Source organism: Triturus cristatus, chromosome 6, assembly GCF_964204655.1.
Source record: "Triturus cristatus chromosome 6, aTriCri1.1, whole genome shotgun sequence".
Lineage (NCBI taxonomy): Eukaryota > Metazoa > Chordata > Amphibia > Caudata > Salamandridae > Triturus > Triturus cristatus.
This window is the reverse complement of record NC_140589.1, coordinates 883916927-883936977: the sequence shown is the minus strand read 5'-3', so window position 1 is coordinate 883936977 and position 20051 is coordinate 883916927. Positions and strand designations below refer to the sequence as shown.

The 20051-nt window shown below is 46.0% G+C and overlaps 20 non-coding genes across 20 annotated transcripts; 10 read left to right on the top strand and 10 right to left on the bottom strand.

The window, feature by feature from the left end:
- Window positions 1-514: 514 nt before the first annotated feature.
- Window positions 515-621, bottom strand: LOC146819944 (U6 spliceosomal RNA). The gene has a single exon (XR_014964358.1). It is a non-coding gene; the product is annotated as a U6 spliceosomal RNA (small nuclear RNA).
- Window positions 622-1383: 762 nt separating this feature from the next.
- On the top strand, window positions 1384-1456 carry TRNAR-ACG (transfer RNA arginine (anticodon ACG)). The gene has a single exon. It is a non-coding gene; the product is annotated as a tRNA-Arg (tRNA).
- Window positions 1457-2461: 1005 nt separating this feature from the next.
- Window positions 2462-2568, bottom strand: LOC146819942 (U6 spliceosomal RNA). Its single transcript, XR_014964357.1, has one exon. It is a non-coding gene; the product is annotated as a U6 spliceosomal RNA (small nuclear RNA).
- Window positions 2569-3340: 772 nt separating this feature from the next.
- TRNAR-ACG (transfer RNA arginine (anticodon ACG)) lies at window positions 3341-3413 on the top strand. Its single transcript has one exon. It is a non-coding gene; the product is annotated as a tRNA-Arg (tRNA).
- Window positions 3414-4420: 1007 nt separating this feature from the next.
- On the bottom strand, window positions 4421-4527 carry LOC146819940 (U6 spliceosomal RNA). The gene has a single exon (XR_014964356.1). It is a non-coding gene; the product is annotated as a U6 spliceosomal RNA (small nuclear RNA).
- Window positions 4528-5299: 772 nt separating this feature from the next.
- Window positions 5300-5372, top strand: TRNAR-ACG (transfer RNA arginine (anticodon ACG)). The gene has a single exon. It is a non-coding gene; the product is annotated as a tRNA-Arg (tRNA).
- A 1007-nt stretch (window positions 5373-6379) lies between these two features.
- LOC146819938 (U6 spliceosomal RNA) lies at window positions 6380-6486 on the bottom strand. The gene has a single exon (XR_014964355.1). It is a non-coding gene; the product is annotated as a U6 spliceosomal RNA (small nuclear RNA).
- A 772-nt stretch (window positions 6487-7258) lies between these two features.
- On the top strand, window positions 7259-7331 carry TRNAR-ACG (transfer RNA arginine (anticodon ACG)). The gene has a single exon. It is a non-coding gene; the product is annotated as a tRNA-Arg (tRNA).
- A 1007-nt stretch (window positions 7332-8338) lies between these two features.
- On the bottom strand, window positions 8339-8445 carry LOC146819936 (U6 spliceosomal RNA). The gene has a single exon (XR_014964353.1). It is a non-coding gene; the product is annotated as a U6 spliceosomal RNA (small nuclear RNA).
- A 772-nt stretch (window positions 8446-9217) lies between these two features.
- Window positions 9218-9290, top strand: TRNAR-ACG (transfer RNA arginine (anticodon ACG)). The gene has a single exon. It is a non-coding gene; the product is annotated as a tRNA-Arg (tRNA).
- Window positions 9291-10297: 1007 nt separating this feature from the next.
- Window positions 10298-10404, bottom strand: LOC146819934 (U6 spliceosomal RNA). The gene has a single exon (XR_014964352.1). It is a non-coding gene; the product is annotated as a U6 spliceosomal RNA (small nuclear RNA).
- A 762-nt stretch (window positions 10405-11166) lies between these two features.
- On the top strand, window positions 11167-11239 carry TRNAR-ACG (transfer RNA arginine (anticodon ACG)). Its single transcript has one exon. It is a non-coding gene; the product is annotated as a tRNA-Arg (tRNA).
- A 1005-nt stretch (window positions 11240-12244) lies between these two features.
- On the bottom strand, window positions 12245-12351 carry LOC146819932 (U6 spliceosomal RNA). Its single transcript, XR_014964351.1, has one exon. It is a non-coding gene; the product is annotated as a U6 spliceosomal RNA (small nuclear RNA).
- A 772-nt stretch (window positions 12352-13123) lies between these two features.
- On the top strand, window positions 13124-13196 carry TRNAR-ACG (transfer RNA arginine (anticodon ACG)). The gene has a single exon. It is a non-coding gene; the product is annotated as a tRNA-Arg (tRNA).
- A 1007-nt stretch (window positions 13197-14203) lies between these two features.
- Window positions 14204-14310, bottom strand: LOC146819930 (U6 spliceosomal RNA). The gene has a single exon (XR_014964350.1). It is a non-coding gene; the product is annotated as a U6 spliceosomal RNA (small nuclear RNA).
- A 772-nt stretch (window positions 14311-15082) lies between these two features.
- On the top strand, window positions 15083-15155 carry TRNAR-ACG (transfer RNA arginine (anticodon ACG)). The gene has a single exon. It is a non-coding gene; the product is annotated as a tRNA-Arg (tRNA).
- A 1007-nt stretch (window positions 15156-16162) lies between these two features.
- LOC146819928 (U6 spliceosomal RNA) lies at window positions 16163-16269 on the bottom strand. Its single transcript, XR_014964349.1, has one exon. It is a non-coding gene; the product is annotated as a U6 spliceosomal RNA (small nuclear RNA).
- A 772-nt stretch (window positions 16270-17041) lies between these two features.
- On the top strand, window positions 17042-17114 carry TRNAR-ACG (transfer RNA arginine (anticodon ACG)). Its single transcript has one exon. It is a non-coding gene; the product is annotated as a tRNA-Arg (tRNA).
- Window positions 17115-18121: 1007 nt separating this feature from the next.
- LOC146819926 (U6 spliceosomal RNA) lies at window positions 18122-18228 on the bottom strand. The gene has a single exon (XR_014964348.1). It is a non-coding gene; the product is annotated as a U6 spliceosomal RNA (small nuclear RNA).
- A 762-nt stretch (window positions 18229-18990) lies between these two features.
- Window positions 18991-19063, top strand: TRNAR-ACG (transfer RNA arginine (anticodon ACG)). The gene has a single exon. It is a non-coding gene; the product is annotated as a tRNA-Arg (tRNA).
- The last annotated feature ends 988 nt before the right edge of the window (window positions 19064-20051 follow it).

Below are 20051 nucleotides of genomic sequence, written 5' to 3'. Positions count from 1 at the left end.
CTCTATTAGGGTGGAGCGTGAACATTTCTTGGACCTCAGAAACTGAGGGATGCAGCGCCGATATGTCCTCCAAGGGCCTAGAGGACCTGGTGCCCAATCATGCCTGGTGTTTTTCAGCTTACCCGACCAATCTGGTTGCAAGGCGGATTTTAACAGTACTGCTGAAAAGGGACTCCCAGACAGCCCTGAGGCCATCATTTGCATAGGCCCTCCCCTTCTCTTTCTCTTGCTTCCCACAAAGCAACGCATCGCTGGCAGCAGTATAGATTTGGGGGTTGTGAAGAATAATGACAGGGAGGCTGAAGAAGGGAAAGAAAAGTCCCAGAAGTCCTGCAGGCTTCCTTGCTAAATGCAGCTGGCCATAGAGTGCACCTTCATTACTGCGAGGTAAATACATTAAAAATGTTGAGGAGAGACAAATTGAAAAATAGATATTAGGAGGAAAGCACTGGAACCTGCTTTATTATTTCAATTAGTCTTGAAAACATAGAACATTTCTCTCCTGAAAGCTGGTAAAAATATGGAACGCTTCACGAATTTGCGTGTCATCCTTGCGCAGGGGCCATGCTAATCTTCTCTGTATCGTTCCAATTTTAGTATATGTGCCGCCGAAGCGAGCACACTTCATTGATGAACCTACAATGTTTATAAACTCTCTAAATCTACGGTCTCTAGACATAGGGTGGCCTGGCAGAGATGCTCGTATGGCCAGTAAGCATTCAAATCTGAGCCAATGGGCAAAAATGCATGAAGAGTAACAATCCATTATTCTTCACTGCATTTGTGGTCCAAGACTTCACCAATTGGAAGTATGTAGATTATGCCAGGGTTGCAAAGGCTCATGGTTCAGGCTACTGACAAGGAACATTGTGACATCATGCTGCCTGTGGAACAGTGATATTAAAGGTGAGACAGCTGCACAGTAGGTTAGGTGAAGGGCTCTGAGAGGTGAAAGGCAGCATGCTTGGGTCCCTGGACAAGGTGAGCCTATGACAAGGTGTCTGAATTTTCGCCTGTATTGTAATATTAAACACTTTATTGTTGTACCCGCCTGCTGATTAAGGAGTCCTCAAGATCAGCTCCACACAGACGTGGAACTGATGATGTTAATGCAGAATATTTAAGAAACTGAGGCTGATCTAAAACATTTCCTTGGACCTAGGACCATTTCCCCTGACTTTTAGGTCCTTCGTCCTCCTAAAGTCCTTTGTATAAGTTAGGAACACCTGACAGAACAGAATTTCAGGAGGTCAGGTGGGTTTACTTGTGTCTTCTGGTTGTGAGCAGTAAACGTGGCTAAAAAGGTTGATGGAATGGTGTTTTAAAACACACACACACAACTTCTGGTCCTCTTAAGGACAAAAGTATGGGTAATCCTACATGGGGCCAGTGGCGCAATGGATAACGCGTCTGACTACGGATCAGAAGATTGTAGGTTCGACTCCTATCTGGCTCGAAAGGGTCATAGGTCCCTGTTTTATGGTATTCCTGTGGAATTCTTATTTACCTCAGACTTGTTGTAGGTTCAATATTCTCGAGCAGGACTCATCCAGCAGTCGTTCCATGGTAGGGCTGCAGTAATAGGACCACGGCTAGTTAAAAGTTTCCCATTTGCTGCTGGATTCTATGTGAAGGCCGTCATGTGGTGTGCTGCTTTTGTATTTCAACATGGGTCTCTGAGTCTCTAAACTAGGAAAAAATCTTGTTGAGAAAAGTGTGTGAGAGGGTCTGTGGGTGCAGGCAGGTGTGTGCACTTGAGTGCTGACCCATTTACATGTGTGAGAGGGACAAGCAAATTGCCTGTGGGATGTAGGCCTACAACTGGAACCAAGCAGCCAGGCAGAACCACAGGTAAGGAGAGAGGAAGGCAGTTCATTATTAGAGCAGGATCATGAGCATCTTGCCCTGCTCCCTTCTGCCCCGATCGGCCACGATCGGCCAAGACCTCTCTATTAGGGTGGAGGGTGAACATTTCTTGGACCTCAGAAACTGAGGGATGCAGCGCCGATATGTCCTCCAAGGGCCTAGAGGACCTGGTGCCCAATCATGCCTGGTGTTTTTCAGCTTACCCGACCAATCTGGTTGCAAGGCGGATTTTAACAGTACTGCTGAAAAGGGACTCCCAGACAGCCCTGAGGCCATCATTTGCATAGGCCCTCCCCTTCTCTTTCTCTTGCTTCCCACAAAGCAACGCATCGCTGGCAGCAGTATAGATTTGGGGGTTGTGAAGAATAATGACAGGGAGGCTGAAGAAGGGAAAGAAAAGTCCCAGAAGTCCTGCAGGCTTCCTTGCTAAATGCAGCTGGCCATAGAGTGCACCTTCATTACTGCGAGGTAAATACATTAAAAATGTTGAGGAGAGACAAATTGAAAAATAGATATTAGGAGGAAAGCACTGGAACCTGCTTTATTATTTCAATTAGTCTTGAAAACATAGAACATTTCTCTCCTGAAAGCTGGTAAAAATATGGAACGCTTCACGAATTTGCGTGTCATCCTTGCGCAGGGGCCATGCTAATCTTCTCTGTATCGTTCCAATTTTAGTATATGTGCCGCCGAAGCGAGCACACTTCATTGATGAACCTACAATGTTTATAAACTCTCTAAATCTACGGTCTCTAGACATAGGGTGGCCTGGCAGAGATGCTCGTATGGCCAGTAAGCATTCAAATCTGAGCCAATGGGCAAAAATGCATGAAGAGTAACAATCCATTATTCTTCACTGCATTTGTGGTCCAAGACTTCACCAATTGGAAGTATGTAGATTATGCCAGGGTTGCAAAGGCTCATGGTTCAGGCTACTGACAAGGAACATTGTGACATCATGCTGCCTGTGGAACAGTGATATTAAAGGTGAGACAGCTGCACAGTAGGTTAGGTGAAGGGCTCTGAGAGGTGAAAGGCAGCATGCTTGGGTCCCTGGACAAGGTGAGCCTATGACAAGGTGTCTGAATTTTCGCCTGTATTGTAATATTAAACACTTTATTGTTGTACCCGCCTGCTGATTAAGGAGTCCTCAAGATCAGCTCCACACAGACGTGGAACTGATGATGTTAATGCAGAATATTTAAGAAACTGAGGCTGATCTAAAACATTTCCTTGGACCTAGGACCATTTCCCCTGACTTTTAGGTCCTTCGTCCTCCTAAAGTCCTTTGTATAAGTTAGGAACACCTGACAGAACAGAATTTCAGGAGGTCAGGTGGGTTTACTTGTGTCTTCTGGTTGTGAGCAGTAAACGTGGCTAAAAAGGTTGATGGAATGGTGTTTTAAAACACACACACACACACACACACAACTTCTGGTCCTCTTAAGGACAAAAGTATGGGTAATCCTACATGGGGCCAGTGGCGCAATGGATAACGCGTCTGACTACGGATCAGAAGATTGTAGGTTCGACTCCTATCTGGCTCGAAAGGGTCATAGGTCCCTGTTTTATGGTATTCCTGTGGAATTCTTATTTACCTCAGACTTGTTGTAGGTTCAATATTCTCGAGCAGGACTCATCCAGCAGTCGTTCCATGGTAGGGCTGCAGTAATAGGACCACGGCTAGTTAAAAGTTTCCCATTTGCTGCTGGATTCTATGTGAAGGCCGTCATGTGGTGTGCTGCTTTTGTATTTCAACATGGGTCTCTGAGTCTCTAAACTAGGAAAAAATCTTGTTGAGAAAAGTGTGTGTGAGAGGGTCTGTGGGTGCAGGCAGGTGTGTGCACTTGAGTGCTGACCCATTTACATGTGTGAGAGGGACAAGCAAATTGCCTGTGGGATGTAGGCCTACAACTGGAACCAAGCAGCCAGGCAGAACCACAGGTAAGGAGAGAGGAAGGCAGTTCATTATTAGAGCAGGATCATGAGCATCTTGCCCTGCTCCCTTCTGCCCCGATCGGCCACGATCGGCCAAGACCTCTCTATTAGGGTGGAGGGTGAACATTTCTTGGACCTCAGAAACTGAGGGATGCAGCGCCGATATGTCCTCCAAGGGCCTAGAGGACCTGGTGCCCAATCATGCCTGGTGTTTTTCAGCTTACCCGACCAATCTGGTTGCAAGGCGGATTTTAACAGTACTGCTGAAAAGGGACTCCCAGACAGCCCTGAGGCCATCATTTGCATAGGCCCTCCCCTTCTCTTTCTCTTGCTTCCCACAAAGCAACGCATCGCTGGCAGCAGTATAGATTTGGGGGTTGTGAAGAATAATGACAGGGAGGCTGAAGAAGGGAAAGAAAAGTCCCAGAAGTCCTGCAGGCTTCCTTGCTAAATGCAGCTGGCCATAGAGTGCACCTTCATTACTGCGAGGTAAATACATTAAAAATGTTGAGGAGAGACAAATTGAAAAATAGATATTAGGAGGAAAGCACTGGAACCTGCTTTATTATTTCAATTAGTCTTGAAAACATAGAACATTTCTCTCCTGAAAGCTGGTAAAAATATGGAACGCTTCACGAATTTGCGTGTCATCCTTGCGCAGGGGCCATGCTAATCTTCTCTGTATCGTTCCAATTTTAGTATATGTGCCGCCGAAGCGAGCACACTTCATTGATGAACCTACAATGTTTATAAACTCTCTAAATCTACGGTCTCTAGACATAGGGTGGCCTGGCAGAGATGCTCGTATGGCCAGTAAGCATTCAAATCTGAGCCAATGGGCAAAAATGCATGAAGAGTAACAATCCATTATTCTTCACTGCATTTGTGGTCCAAGACTTCACCAATTGGAAGTATGTAGATTATGCCAGGGTTGCAAAGGCTCATGGTTCAGGCTACTGACAAGGAACATTGTGACATCATGCTGCCTGTGGAACAGTGATATTAAAGGTGAGACAGCTGCACAGTAGGTTAGGTGAAGGGCTCTGAGAGGTGAAAGGCAGCATGCTTGGGTCCCTGGACAAGGTGAGCCTATGACAAGGTGTCTGAATTTTCGCCTGTATTGTAATATTAAACACTTTATTGTTGTACCCGCCTGCTGATTAAGGAGTCCTCAAGATCAGCTCCACACAGACGTGGAACTGATGATGTTAATGCAGAATATTTAAGAAACTGAGGCTGATCTAAAACATTTCCTTGGACCTAGGACCATTTCCCCTGACTTTTAGGTCCTTCGTCCTCCTAAAGTCCTTTGTATAAGTTAGGAACACCTGACAGAACAGAATTTCAGGAGGTCAGGTGGGTTTACTTGTGTCTTCTGGTTGTGAGCAGTAAACGTGGCTAAAAAGGTTGATGGAATGGTGTTTTAAAACACACACACACACACACACACAACTTCTGGTCCTCTTAAGGACAAAAGTATGGGTAATCCTACATGGGGCCAGTGGCGCAATGGATAACGCGTCTGACTACGGATCAGAAGATTGTAGGTTCGACTCCTATCTGGCTCGAAAGGGTCATAGGTCCCTGTTTTATGGTATTCCTGTGGAATTCTTATTTACCTCAGACTTGTTGTAGGTTCAATATTCTCGAGCAGGACTCATCCAGCAGTCGTTCCATGGTAGGGCTGCAGTAATAGGACCACGGCTAGTTAAAAGTTTCCCATTTGCTGCTGGATTCTATGTGAAGGCCGTCATGTGGTGTGCTGCTTTTGTATTTCAACATGGGTCTCTGAGTCTCTAAACTAGGAAAAAATCTTGTTGAGAAAAGTGTGTGTGAGAGGGTCTGTGGGTGCAGGCAGGTGTGTGCACTTGAGTGCTGACCCATTTACATGTGTGAGAGGGACAAGCAAATTGCCTGTGGGATGTAGGCCTACAACTGGAACCAAGCAGCCAGGCAGAACCACAGGTAAGGAGAGAGGAAGGCAGTTCATTATTAGAGCAGGATCATGAGCATCTTGCCCTGCTCCCTTCTGCCCCGATCGGCCACGATCGGCCAAGACCTCTCTATTAGGGTGGAGGGTGAACATTTCTTGGACCTCAGAAACTGAGGGATGCAGCGCCGATATGTCCTCCAAGGGCCTAGAGGACCTGGTGCCCAATCATGCCTGGTGTTTTTCAGCTTACCCGACCAATCTGGTTGCAAGGCGGATTTTAACAGTACTGCTGAAAAGGGACTCCCAGACAGCCCTGAGGCCATCATTTGCATAGGCCCTCCCCTTCTCTTTCTCTTGCTTCCCACAAAGCAACGCATCGCTGGCAGCAGTATAGATTTGGGGGTTGTGAAGAATAATGACAGGGAGGCTGAAGAAGGGAAAGAAAAGTCCCAGAAGTCCTGCAGGCTTCCTTGCTAAATGCAGCTGGCCATAGAGTGCACCTTCATTACTGCGAGGTAAATACATTAAAAATGTTGAGGAGAGACAAATTGAAAAATAGATATTAGGAGGAAAGCACTGGAACCTGCTTTATTATTTCAATTAGTCTTGAAAACATAGAACATTTCTCTCCTGAAAGCTGGTAAAAATATGGAACGCTTCACGAATTTGCGTGTCATCCTTGCGCAGGGGCCATGCTAATCTTCTCTGTATCGTTCCAATTTTAGTATATGTGCCGCCGAAGCGAGCACACTTCATTGATGAACCTACAATGTTTATAAACTCTCTAAATCTACGGTCTCTAGACATAGGGTGGCCTGGCAGAGATGCTCGTATGGCCAGTAAGCATTCAAATCTGAGCCAATGGGCAAAAATGCATGAAGAGTAACAATCCATTATTCTTCACTGCATTTGTGGTCCAAGACTTCACCAATTGGAAGTATGTAGATTATGCCAGGGTTGCAAAGGCTCATGGTTCAGGCTACTGACAAGGAACATTGTGACATCATGCTGCCTGTGGAACAGTGATATTAAAGGTGAGACAGCTGCACAGTAGGTTAGGTGAAGGGCTCTGAGAGGTGAAAGGCAGCATGCTTGGGTCCCTGGACAAGGTGAGCCTATGACAAGGTGTCTGAATTTTCGCCTGTATTGTAATATTAAACACTTTATTGTTGTACCCGCCTGCTGATTAAGGAGTCCTCAAGATCAGCTCCACACAGACGTGGAACTGATGATGTTAATGCAGAATATTTAAGAAACTGAGGCTGATCTAAAACATTTCCTTGGACCTAGGACCATTTCCCCTGACTTTTAGGTCCTTCGTCCTCCTAAAGTCCTTTGTATAAGTTAGGAACACCTGACAGAACAGAATTTCAGGAGGTCAGGTGGGTTTACTTGTGTCTTCTGGTTGTGAGCAGTAAACGTGGCTAAAAAGGTTGATGGAATGGTGTTTTAAAACACACACACACACACACACACAACTTCTGGTCCTCTTAAGGACAAAAGTATGGGTAATCCTACATGGGGCCAGTGGCGCAATGGATAACGCGTCTGACTACGGATCAGAAGATTGTAGGTTCGACTCCTATCTGGCTCGAAAGGGTCATAGGTCCCTGTTTTATGGTATTCCTGTGGAATTCTTATTTACCTCAGACTTGTTGTAGGTTCAATATTCTCGAGCAGGACTCATCCAGCAGTCGTTCCATGGTAGGGCTGCAGTAATAGGACCACGGCTAGTTAAAAGTTTCCCATTTGCTGCTGGATTCTATGTGAAGGCCGTCATGTGGTGTGCTGCTTTTGTATTTCAACATGGGTCTCTGAGTCTCTAAACTAGGAAAAAATCTTGTTGAGAAAAGTGTGTGTGAGAGGGTCTGTGGGTGCAGGCAGGTGTGTGCACTTGAGTGCTGACCCATTTACATGTGTGAGAGGGACAAGCAAATTGCCTGTGGGATGTAGGCCTACAACTGGAACCAAGCAGCCAGGCAGAACCACAGGTAAGGAGAGAGGAAGGCAGTTCATTATTAGAGCAGGATCATGAGCATCTTGCCCTGCTCCCTTCTGCCCCGATCGGCCACGATCGGCCAAGACCTCTCTATTAGGGTGGAGGGTGAACATTTCTTGGACCTCAGAAACTGAGGGATGCAGCGCCGATATGTCCTCCAAGGGCCTAGAGGACCTGGTGCCCAATCATGCCTGGTGTTTTTCAGCTTACCCGACCAATCTGGTTGCAAGGCGGATTTTAACAGTACTGCTGAAAAGGGACTCCCAGACAGCCCTGAGGCCATCATTTGCATAGGCCCTCCCCTTCTCTTTCTCTTGCTTCCCACAAAGCAACGCATCGCTGGCAGCAGTATAGATTTGGGGGTTGTGAAGAATAATGACAGGGAGGCTGAAGAAGGGAAAGAAAAGTCCCAGAAGTCCTGCAGGCTTCCTTGCTAAATGCAGCTGGCCATAGAGTGCACCTTCATTACTGCGAGGTAAATACATTAAAAATGTTGAGGAGAGACAAATTGAAAAATAGATATTAGGAGGAAAGCACTGGAACCTGCTTTATTATTTCAATTAGTCTTGAAAACATAGAACATTTCTCTCCTGAAAGCTGGTAAAAATATGGAACGCTTCACGAATTTGCGTGTCATCCTTGCGCAGGGGCCATGCTAATCTTCTCTGTATCGTTCCAATTTTAGTATATGTGCCGCCGAAGCGAGCACACTTCATTGATGAACCTACAATGTTTATAAACTCTCTAAATCTACGGTCTCTAGACATAGGGTGGCCTGGCAGAGATGCTCGTATGGCCAGTAAGCATTCAAATCTGAGCCAATGGGCAAAAATGCATGAAGAGTAACAATCCATTATTCTTCACTGCATTTGTGGTCCAAGACTTCACCAATTGGAAGTATGTAGATTATGCCAGGGTTGCAAAGGCTCATGGTTCAGGCTACTGACAAGGAACATTGTGACATCATGCTGCCTGTGGAACAGTGATATTAAAGGTGAGACAGCTGCACAGTAGGTTAGGTGAAGGGCTCTGAGAGGTGAAAGGCAGCATGCTTGGGTCCCTGGACAAGGTGAGCCTATGACAAGGTGTCTGAATTTTCGCCTGTATTGTAATATTAAACACTTTATTGTTGTACCCGCCTGCTGATTAAGGAGTCCTCAAGATCAGCTCCACACAGACGTGGAACTGATGATGTTAATGCAGAATATTTAAGAAACTGAGGCTGATCTAAAACATTTCCTTGGACCTAGGACCATTTCCCCTGACTTTTAGGTCCTTCGTCCTCCTAAAGTCCTTTGTATAAGTTAGGAACACCTGACAGAACAGAATTTCAGGAGGTCAGGTGGGTTTACTTGTGTCTTCTGGTTGTGAGCAGTAAACGTGGCTAAAAAGGTTGATGGAATGGTGTTTTAAAACACACACACACACACACACACAACTTCTGGTCCTCTTAAGGACAAAAGTATGGGTAATCCTACATGGGGCCAGTGGCGCAATGGATAACGCGTCTGACTACGGATCAGAAGATTGTAGGTTCGACTCCTATCTGGCTCGAAAGGGTCATAGGTCCCTGTTTTATGGTATTCCTGTGGAATTCTTATTTACCTCAGACTTGTTGTAGGTTCAATATTCTCGAGCAGGACTCATCCAGCAGTCGTTCCATGGTAGGGCTGCAGTAATAGGACCACGGCTAGTTAAAAGTTTCCCATTTGCTGCTGGATTCTATGTGAAGGCCGTCATGTGGTGTGCTGCTTTTGTATTTCAACATGGGTCTCTGAGTCTCTAAACTAGGAAAAAATCTTGTTGAGAAAAGTGTGTGTGAGAGGGTCTGTGGGTGCAGGCAGGTGTGTGCACTTGAGTGCTGACCCATTTACATGTGTGAGAGGGACAAGCAAATTGCCTGTGGGATGTAGGCCTACAACTGGAACCAAGCAGCCAGGCAGAACCACAGGTAAGGAGAGAGGAAGGCAGTTCATTATTAGAGCAGGATCATGAGCATCTTGCCCTGCTCCCTTCTGCCCCGATCGGCCACGATCGGCCAAGACCTCTCTATTAGGGTGGAGCGTGAACATTTCTTGGACCTCAGAAACTGAGGGATGCAGCGCCGATATGTCCTCCAAGGGCCTAGAGGACCTGGTGCCCAATCATGCCTGGTGTTTTTCAGCTTACCCGACCAATCTGGTTGCAAGGCGGATTTTAACAGTACTGCTGAAAAGGGACTCCCAGACAGCCCTGAGGCCATCATTTGCATAGGCCCTCCCCTTCTCTTTCTCTTGCTTCCCACAAAGCAACGCATCGCTGGCAGCAGTATAGATTTGGGGGTTGTGAAGAATAATGACAGGGAGGCTGAAGAAGGGAAAGAAAAGTCCCAGAAGTCCTGCAGGCTTCCTTGCTAAATGCAGCTGGCCATAGAGTGCACCTTCATTACTGCGAGGTAAATACATTAAAAATGTTGAGGAGAGACAAATTGAAAAATAGATATTAGGAGGAAAGCACTGGAACCTGCTTTATTATTTCAATTAGTCTTGAAAACATAGAACATTTCTCTCCTGAAAGCTGGTAAAAATATGGAACGCTTCACGAATTTGCGTGTCATCCTTGCGCAGGGGCCATGCTAATCTTCTCTGTATCGTTCCAATTTTAGTATATGTGCCGCCGAAGCGAGCACACTTCATTGATGAACCTACAATGTTTATAAACTCTCTAAATCTACGGTCTCTAGACATAGGGTGGCCTGGCAGAGATGCTCGTATGGCCAGTAAGCATTCAAATCTGAGCCAATGGGCAAAAATGCATGAAGAGTAACAATCCATTATTCTTCACTGCATTTGTGGTCCAAGACTTCACCAATTGGAAGTATGTAGATTATGCCAGGGTTGCAAAGGCTCATGGTTCAGGCTACTGACAAGGAACATTGTGACATCATGCTGCCTGTGGAACAGTGATATTAAAGGTGAGACAGCTGCACAGTAGGTTAGGTGAAGGGCTCTGAGAGGTGAAAGGCAGCATGCTTGGGTCCCTGGACAAGGTGAGCCTATGACAAGGTGTCTGAATTTTCGCCTGTATTGTAATATTAAACACTTTATTGTTGTACCCGCCTGCTGATTAAGGAGTCCTCAAGATCAGCTCCACACAGACGTGGAACTGATGATGTTAATGCAGAATATTTAAGAAACTGAGGCTGATCTAAAACATTTCCTTGGACCTAGGACCATTTCCCCTGACTTTTAGGTCCTTCGTCCTCCTAAAGTCCTTTGTATAAGTTAGGAACACCTGACAGAACAGAATTTCAGGAGGTCAGGTGGGTTTACTTGTGTCTTCTGGTTGTGAGCAGTAAACGTGGCTAAAAAGGTTGATGGAATGGTGTTTTAAAACACACACACACAACTTCTGGTCCTCTTAAGGACAAAAGTATGGGTAATCCTACATGGGGCCAGTGGCGCAATGGATAACGCGTCTGACTACGGATCAGAAGATTGTAGGTTCGACTCCTATCTGGCTCGAAAGGGTCATAGGTCCCTGTTTTATGGTATTCCTGTGGAATTCTTATTTACCTCAGACTTGTTGTAGGTTCAATATTCTCGAGCAGGACTCATCCAGCAGTCGTTCCATGGTAGGGCTGCAGTAATAGGACCACGGCTAGTTAAAAGTTTCCCATTTGCTGCTGGATTCTATGTGAAGGCCGTCATGTGGTGTGCTGCTTTTGTATTTCAACATGGGTCTCTGAGTCTCTAAACTAGGAAAAAATCTTGTTGAGAAAAGTGTGTGAGAGGGTCTGTGGGTGCAGGCAGGTGTGTGCACTTGAGTGCTGACCCATTTACATGTGTGAGAGGGACAAGCAAATTGCCTGTGGGATGTAGGCCTACAACTGGAACCAAGCAGCCAGGCAGAACCACAGGTAAGGAGAGAGGAAGGCAGTTCATTATTAGAGCAGGATCATGAGCATCTTGCCCTGCTCCCTTCTGCCCCGATCGGCCACGATCGGCCAAGACCTCTCTATTAGGGTGGAGGGTGAACATTTCTTGGACCTCAGAAACTGAGGGATGCAGCGCCGATATGTCCTCCAAGGGCCTAGAGGACCTGGTGCCCAATCATGCCTGGTGTTTTTCAGCTTACCCGACCAATCTGGTTGCAAGGCGGATTTTAACAGTACTGCTGAAAAGGGACTCCCAGACAGCCCTGAGGCCATCATTTGCATAGGCCCTCCCCTTCTCTTTCTCTTGCTTCCCACAAAGCAACGCATCGCTGGCAGCAGTATAGATTTGGGGGTTGTGAAGAATAATGACAGGGAGGCTGAAGAAGGGAAAGAAAAGTCCCAGAAGTCCTGCAGGCTTCCTTGCTAAATGCAGCTGGCCATAGAGTGCACCTTCATTACTGCGAGGTAAATACATTAAAAATGTTGAGGAGAGACAAATTGAAAAATAGATATTAGGAGGAAAGCACTGGAACCTGCTTTATTATTTCAATTAGTCTTGAAAACATAGAACATTTCTCTCCTGAAAGCTGGTAAAAATATGGAACGCTTCACGAATTTGCGTGTCATCCTTGCGCAGGGGCCATGCTAATCTTCTCTGTATCGTTCCAATTTTAGTATATGTGCCGCCGAAGCGAGCACACTTCATTGATGAACCTACAATGTTTATAAACTCTCTAAATCTACGGTCTCTAGACATAGGGTGGCCTGGCAGAGATGCTCGTATGGCCAGTAAGCATTCAAATCTGAGCCAATGGGCAAAAATGCATGAAGAGTAACAATCCATTATTCTTCACTGCATTTGTGGTCCAAGACTTCACCAATTGGAAGTATGTAGATTATGCCAGGGTTGCAAAGGCTCATGGTTCAGGCTACTGACAAGGAACATTGTGACATCATGCTGCCTGTGGAACAGTGATATTAAAGGTGAGACAGCTGCACAGTAGGTTAGGTGAAGGGCTCTGAGAGGTGAAAGGCAGCATGCTTGGGTCCCTGGACAAGGTGAGCCTATGACAAGGTGTCTGAATTTTCGCCTGTATTGTAATATTAAACACTTTATTGTTGTACCCGCCTGCTGATTAAGGAGTCCTCAAGATCAGCTCCACACAGACGTGGAACTGATGATGTTAATGCAGAATATTTAAGAAACTGAGGCTGATCTAAAACATTTCCTTGGACCTAGGACCATTTCCCCTGACTTTTAGGTCCTTCGTCCTCCTAAAGTCCTTTGTATAAGTTAGGAACACCTGACAGAACAGAATTTCAGGAGGTCAGGTGGGTTTACTTGTGTCTTCTGGTTGTGAGCAGTAAACGTGGCTAAAAAGGTTGATGGAATGGTGTTTTAAAACACACACACACACACACACACAACTTCTGGTCCTCTTAAGGACAAAAGTATGGGTAATCCTACATGGGGCCAGTGGCGCAATGGATAACGCGTCTGACTACGGATCAGAAGATTGTAGGTTCGACTCCTATCTGGCTCGAAAGGGTCATAGGTCCCTGTTTTATGGTATTCCTGTGGAATTCTTATTTACCTCAGACTTGTTGTAGGTTCAATATTCTCGAGCAGGACTCATCCAGCAGTCGTTCCATGGTAGGGCTGCAGTAATAGGACCACGGCTAGTTAAAAGTTTCCCATTTGCTGCTGGATTCTATGTGAAGGCCGTCATGTGGTGTGCTGCTTTTGTATTTCAACATGGGTCTCTGAGTCTCTAAACTAGGAAAAAATCTTGTTGAGAAAAGTGTGTGTGAGAGGGTCTGTGGGTGCAGGCAGGTGTGTGCACTTGAGTGCTGACCCATTTACATGTGTGAGAGGGACAAGCAAATTGCCTGTGGGATGTAGGCCTACAACTGGAACCAAGCAGCCAGGCAGAACCACAGGTAAGGAGAGAGGAAGGCAGTTCATTATTAGAGCAGGATCATGAGCATCTTGCCCTGCTCCCTTCTGCCCCGATCGGCCACGATCGGCCAAGACCTCTCTATTAGGGTGGAGGGTGAACATTTCTTGGACCTCAGAAACTGAGGGATGCAGCGCCGATATGTCCTCCAAGGGCCTAGAGGACCTGGTGCCCAATCATGCCTGGTGTTTTTCAGCTTACCCGACCAATCTGGTTGCAAGGCGGATTTTAACAGTACTGCTGAAAAGGGACTCCCAGACAGCCCTGAGGCCATCATTTGCATAGGCCCTCCCCTTCTCTTTCTCTTGCTTCCCACAAAGCAACGCATCGCTGGCAGCAGTATAGATTTGGGGGTTGTGAAGAATAATGACAGGGAGGCTGAAGAAGGGAAAGAAAAGTCCCAGAAGTCCTGCAGGCTTCCTTGCTAAATGCAGCTGGCCATAGAGTGCACCTTCATTACTGCGAGGTAAATACATTAAAAATGTTGAGGAGAGACAAATTGAAAAATAGATATTAGGAGGAAAGCACTGGAACCTGCTTTATTATTTCAATTAGTCTTGAAAACATAGAACATTTCTCTCCTGAAAGCTGGTAAAAATATGGAACGCTTCACGAATTTGCGTGTCATCCTTGCGCAGGGGCCATGCTAATCTTCTCTGTATCGTTCCAATTTTAGTATATGTGCCGCCGAAGCGAGCACACTTCATTGATGAACCTACAATGTTTATAAACTCTCTAAATCTACGGTCTCTAGACATAGGGTGGCCTGGCAGAGATGCTCGTATGGCCAGTAAGCATTCAAATCTGAGCCAATGGGCAAAAATGCATGAAGAGTAACAATCCATTATTCTTCACTGCATTTGTGGTCCAAGACTTCACCAATTGGAAGTATGTAGATTATGCCAGGGTTGCAAAGGCTCATGGTTCAGGCTACTGACAAGGAACATTGTGACATCATGCTGCCTGTGGAACAGTGATATTAAAGGTGAGACAGCTGCACAGTAGGTTAGGTGAAGGGCTCTGAGAGGTGAAAGGCAGCATGCTTGGGTCCCTGGACAAGGTGAGCCTATGACAAGGTGTCTGAATTTTCGCCTGTATTGTAATATTAAACACTTTATTGTTGTACCCGCCTGCTGATTAAGGAGTCCTCAAGATCAGCTCCACACAGACGTGGAACTGATGATGTTAATGCAGAATATTTAAGAAACTGAGGCTGATCTAAAACATTTCCTTGGACCTAGGACCATTTCCCCTGACTTTTAGGTCCTTCGTCCTCCTAAAGTCCTTTGTATAAGTTAGGAACACCTGACAGAACAGAATTTCAGGAGGTCAGGTGGGTTTACTTGTGTCTTCTGGTTGTGAGCAGTAAACGTGGCTAAAAAGGTTGATGGAATGGTGTTTTAAAACACACACACACACACACACACAACTTCTGGTCCTCTTAAGGACAAAAGTATGGGTAATCCTACATGGGGCCAGTGGCGCAATGGATAACGCGTCTGACTACGGATCAGAAGATTGTAGGTTCGACTCCTATCTGGCTCGAAAGGGTCATAGGTCCCTGTTTTATGGTATTCCTGTGGAATTCTTATTTACCTCAGACTTGTTGTAGGTTCAATATTCTCGAGCAGGACTCATCCAGCAGTCGTTCCATGGTAGGGCTGCAGTAATAGGACCACGGCTAGTTAAAAGTTTCCCATTTGCTGCTGGATTCTATGTGAAGGCCGTCATGTGGTGTGCTGCTTTTGTATTTCAACATGGGTCTCTGAGTCTCTAAACTAGGAAAAAATCTTGTTGAGAAAAGTGTGTGTGAGAGGGTCTGTGGGTGCAGGCAGGTGTGTGCACTTGAGTGCTGACCCATTTACATGTGTGAGAGGGACAAGCAAATTGCCTGTGGGATGTAGGCCTACAACTGGAACCAAGCAGCCAGGCAGAACCACAGGTAAGGAGAGAGGAAGGCAGTTCATTATTAGAGCAGGATCATGAGCATCTTGCCCTGCTCCCTTCTGCCCCGATCGGCCACGATCGGCCAAGACCTCTCTATTAGGGTGGAGGGTGAACATTTCTTGGACCTCAGAAACTGAGGGATGCAGCGCCGATATGTCCTCCAAGGGCCTAGAGGACCTGGTGCCCAATCATGCCTGGTGTTTTTCAGCTTACCCGACCAATCTGGTTGCAAGGCGGATTTTAACAGTACTGCTGAAAAGGGACTCCCAGACAGCCCTGAGGCCATCATTTGCATAGGCCCTCCCCTTCTCTTTCTCTTGCTTCCCACAAAGCAACGCATCGCTGGCAGCAGTATAGATTTGGGGGTTGTGAAGAATAATGACAGGGAGGCTGAAGAAGGGAAAGAAAAGTCCCAGAAGTCCTGCAGGCTTCCTTGCTAAATGCAGCTGGCCATAGAGTGCACCTTCATTACTGCGAGGTAAATACATTAAAAATGTTGAGGAGAGACAAATTGAAAAATAGATATTAGGAGGAAAGCACTGGAACCTGCTTTATTATTTCAATTAGTCTTGAAAACATAGAACATTTCTCTCCTGAAAGCTGGTAAAAATATGGAACGCTTCACGAATTTGCGTGTCATCCTTGCGCAGGGGCCATGCTAATCTTCTCTGTATCGTTCCAATTTTAGTATATGTGCCGCCGAAGCGAGCACACTTCATTGATGAACCTACAATGTTTATAAACTCTCTAAATCTACGGTCTCTAGACATAGGGTGGCCTGGCAGAGATGCTCGTATGGCCAGTAAGCATTCAAATCTGAGCCAATGGGCAAAAATGCATGAAGAGTAACAATCCATTATTCTTCACTGCATTTGTGGTCCAAGACTTCACCAATTGGAAGTATGTAGATTATGCCAGGGTTGCAAAGGCTCATGGTTCAGGCTACTGACAAGGAACATTGTGACATCATGCTGCCTGTGGAACAGTGATATTAAAGGTGAGACAGCTGCACAGTAGGTTAGGTGAAGGGCTCTGAGAGGTGAAAGGCAGCATGCTTGGGTCCCTGGACAAGGTGAGCCTATGACAAGGTGTCTGAATTTTCGCCTGTATTGTAATATTAAACACTTTATTGTTGTACCCGCCTGCTGATTAAGGAGTCCTCAAGATCAGCTCCACACAGACGTGGAACTGATGATGTTAATGCAGAATATTTAAGAAACTGAGGCTGATCTAAAACATTTCCTTGGACCTAGGACCATTTCCCCTGACTTTTAGGTCCTTCGTCCTCCTAAAGTCCTTTGTATAAGTTAGGAACACCTGACAGAACAGAATTTCAGGAGGTCAGGTGGGTTTACTTGTGTCTTCTGGTTGTGAGCAGTAAACGTGGCTAAAAAGGTTGATGGAATGGTGTTTTAAAACACACACACACACACACACACAACTTCTGGTCCTCTTAAGGACAAAAGTATGGGTAATCCTACATGGGGCCAGTGGCGCAATGGATAACGCGTCTGACTACGGATCAGAAGATTGTAGGTTCGACTCCTATCTGGCTCGAAAGGGTCATAGGTCCCTGTTTTATGGTATTCCTGTGGAATTCTTATTTACCTCAGACTTGTTGTAGGTTCAATATTCTCGAGCAGGACTCATCCAGCAGTCGTTCCATGGTAGGGCTGCAGTAATAGGACCACGGCTAGTTAAAAGTTTCCCATTTGCTGCTGGATTCTATGTGAAGGCCGTCATGTGGTGTGCTGCTTTTGTATTTCAACATGGGTCTCTGAGTCTCTAAACTAGGAAAAAATCTTGTTGAGAAAAGTGTGTGTGAGAGGGTCTGTGGGTGCAGGCAGGTGTGTGCACTTGAGTGCTGACCCATTTACATGTGTGAGAGGGACAAGCAAATTGCCTGTGGGATGTAGGCCTACAACTGGAACCAAGCAGCCAGGCAGAACCACAGGTAAGGAGAGAGGAAGGCAGTTCATTATTAGAGCAGGATCATGAGCATCTTGCCCTGCTCCCTTCTGCCCCGATCGGCCACGATCGGCCAAGACCTCTCTATTAGGGTGGAGCGTGAACATTTCTTGGACCTCAGAAACTGAGGGATGCAGCGCCGATATGTCCTCCAAGGGCCTAGAGGACCTGGTGCCCAATCATGCCTGGTGTTTTTCAGCTTACCCGACCAATCTGGTTGCAAGGCGGATTTTAACAGTACTGCTGAAAAGGGACTCCCAGACAGCCCTGAGGCCATCATTTGCATAGGCCCTCCCCTTCTCTTTCTCTTGCTTCCCACAAAGCAACGCATCGCTGGCAGCAGTATAGATTTGGGGGTTGTGAAGAATAATGACAGGGAGGCTGAAGAAGGGAAAGAAAAGTCCCAGAAGTCCTGCAGGCTTCCTTGCTAAATGCAGCTGGCCATAGAGTGCACCTTCATTACTGCGAGGTAAATACATTAAAAATGTTGAGGAGAGACAAATTGAAAAATAGATATTAGGAGGAAAGCACTGGAACCTGCTTTATTATTTCAATTAGTCTTGAAAACATAGAACATTTCTCTCCTGAAAGCTGGTAAAAATATGGAACGCTTCACGAATTTGCGTGTCATCCTTGCGCAGGGGCCATGCTAATCTTCTCTGTATCGTTCCAATTTTAGTATATGTGCCGCCGAAGCGAGCACACTTCATTGATGAACCTACAATGTTTATAAACTCTCTAAATCTACGGTCTCTAGACATAGGGTGGCCTGGCAGAGATGCTCGTATGGCCAGTAAGCATTCAAATCTGAGCCAATGGGCAAAAATGCATGAAGAGTAACAATCCATTATTCTTCACTGCATTTGTGGTCCAAGACTTCACCAATTGGAAGTATGTAGATTATGCCAGGGTTGCAAAGGCTCATGGTTCAGGCTACTGACAAGGAACATTGTGACATCATGCTGCCTGTGGAACAGTGATATTAAAGGTGAGACAGCTGCACAGTAGGTTAGGTGAAGGGCTCTGAGAGGTGAAAGGCAGCATGCTTGGGTCCCTGGACAAGGTGAGCCTATGACAAGGTGTCTGAATTTTCGCCTGTATTGTAATATTAAACACTTTATTGTTGTACCCGCCTGCTGATTAAGGAGTCCTCAAGATCAGCTCCACACAGACGTGGAACTGATGATGTTAATGCAGAATATTTAAGAAACTGAGGCTGATCTAAAACATTTCCTTGGACCTAGGACCATTTCCCCTGACTTTTAGGTCCTTCGTCCTCCTAAAGTCCTTTGTATAAGTTAGGAACACCTGACAGAACAGAATTTCAGGAGGTCAGGTGGGTTTACTTGTGTCTTCTGGTTGTGAGCAGTAAACGTGGCTAAAAAGGTTGATGGAATGGTGTTTTAAAACACACACACACAACTTCTGGTCCTCTTAAGGACAAAAGTATGGGTAATCCTACATGGGGCCAGTGGCGCAATGGATAACGCGTCTGACTACGGATCAGAAGATTGTAGGTTCGACTCCTATCTGGCTCGAAAGGGTCATAGGTCCCTGTTTTATGGTATTCCTGTGGAATTCTTATTTACCTCAGACTTGTTGTAGGTTCAATATTCTCGAGCAGGACTCATCCAGCAGTCGTTCCATGGTAGGGCTGCAGTAATAGGACCACGGCTAGTTAAAAGTTTCCCATTTGCTGCTGGATTCTATGTGAAGGCCGTCATGTGGTGTGCTGCTTTTGTATTTCAACATGGGTCTCTGAGTCTCTAAACTAGGAAAAAATCTTGTTGAGAAAAGTGTGTGAGAGGGTCTGTGGGTGCAGGCAGGTGTGTGCACTTGAGTGCTGACCCATTTACATGTGTGAGAGGGACAAGCAAATTGCCTGTGGGATGTAGGCCTACAACTGGAACCAAGCAGCCAGGCAGAACCACAGGTAAGGAGAGAGGAAGGCAGTTCATTATTAGAGCAGGATCATGAGCATCTTGCCCTGCTCCCTTCTGCCCCGATCGGCCACGATCGGCCAAGACCTCTCTATTAGGGTGGAGGGTGAACATTTCTTGGACCTCAGAAACTGAGGGATGCAGCGCCGATATGTCCTCCAAGGGCCTAGAGGACCTGGTGCCCAATCATGCCTGGTGTTTTTCAGCTTACCCGACCAATCTGGTTGCAAGGCGGATTTTAACAGTACTGCTGAAAAGGGACTCCCAGACAGCCCTGAGGCCATCATTTGCATAGGCCCTCCCCTTCTCTTTCTCTTGCTTCCCACAAAGCAACGCATCGCTGGCAGCAGTATAGATTTGGGGGTTGTGAAGAATAATGACAGGGAGGCTGAAGAAGGGAAAGAAAAGTCCCAGAAGTCCTGCAGGCTTCCTTGCTAAATGCAGCTGGCCATAGAGTGCACCTTCATTACTGCGAGGTAAATACATTAAAAATGTTGAGGAGAGACAAATTGAAAAATAGATATTAGGAGGAAAGCACTGGAACCTGCTTTATTATTTCAATTAGTCTTGAAAACATAGAACATTT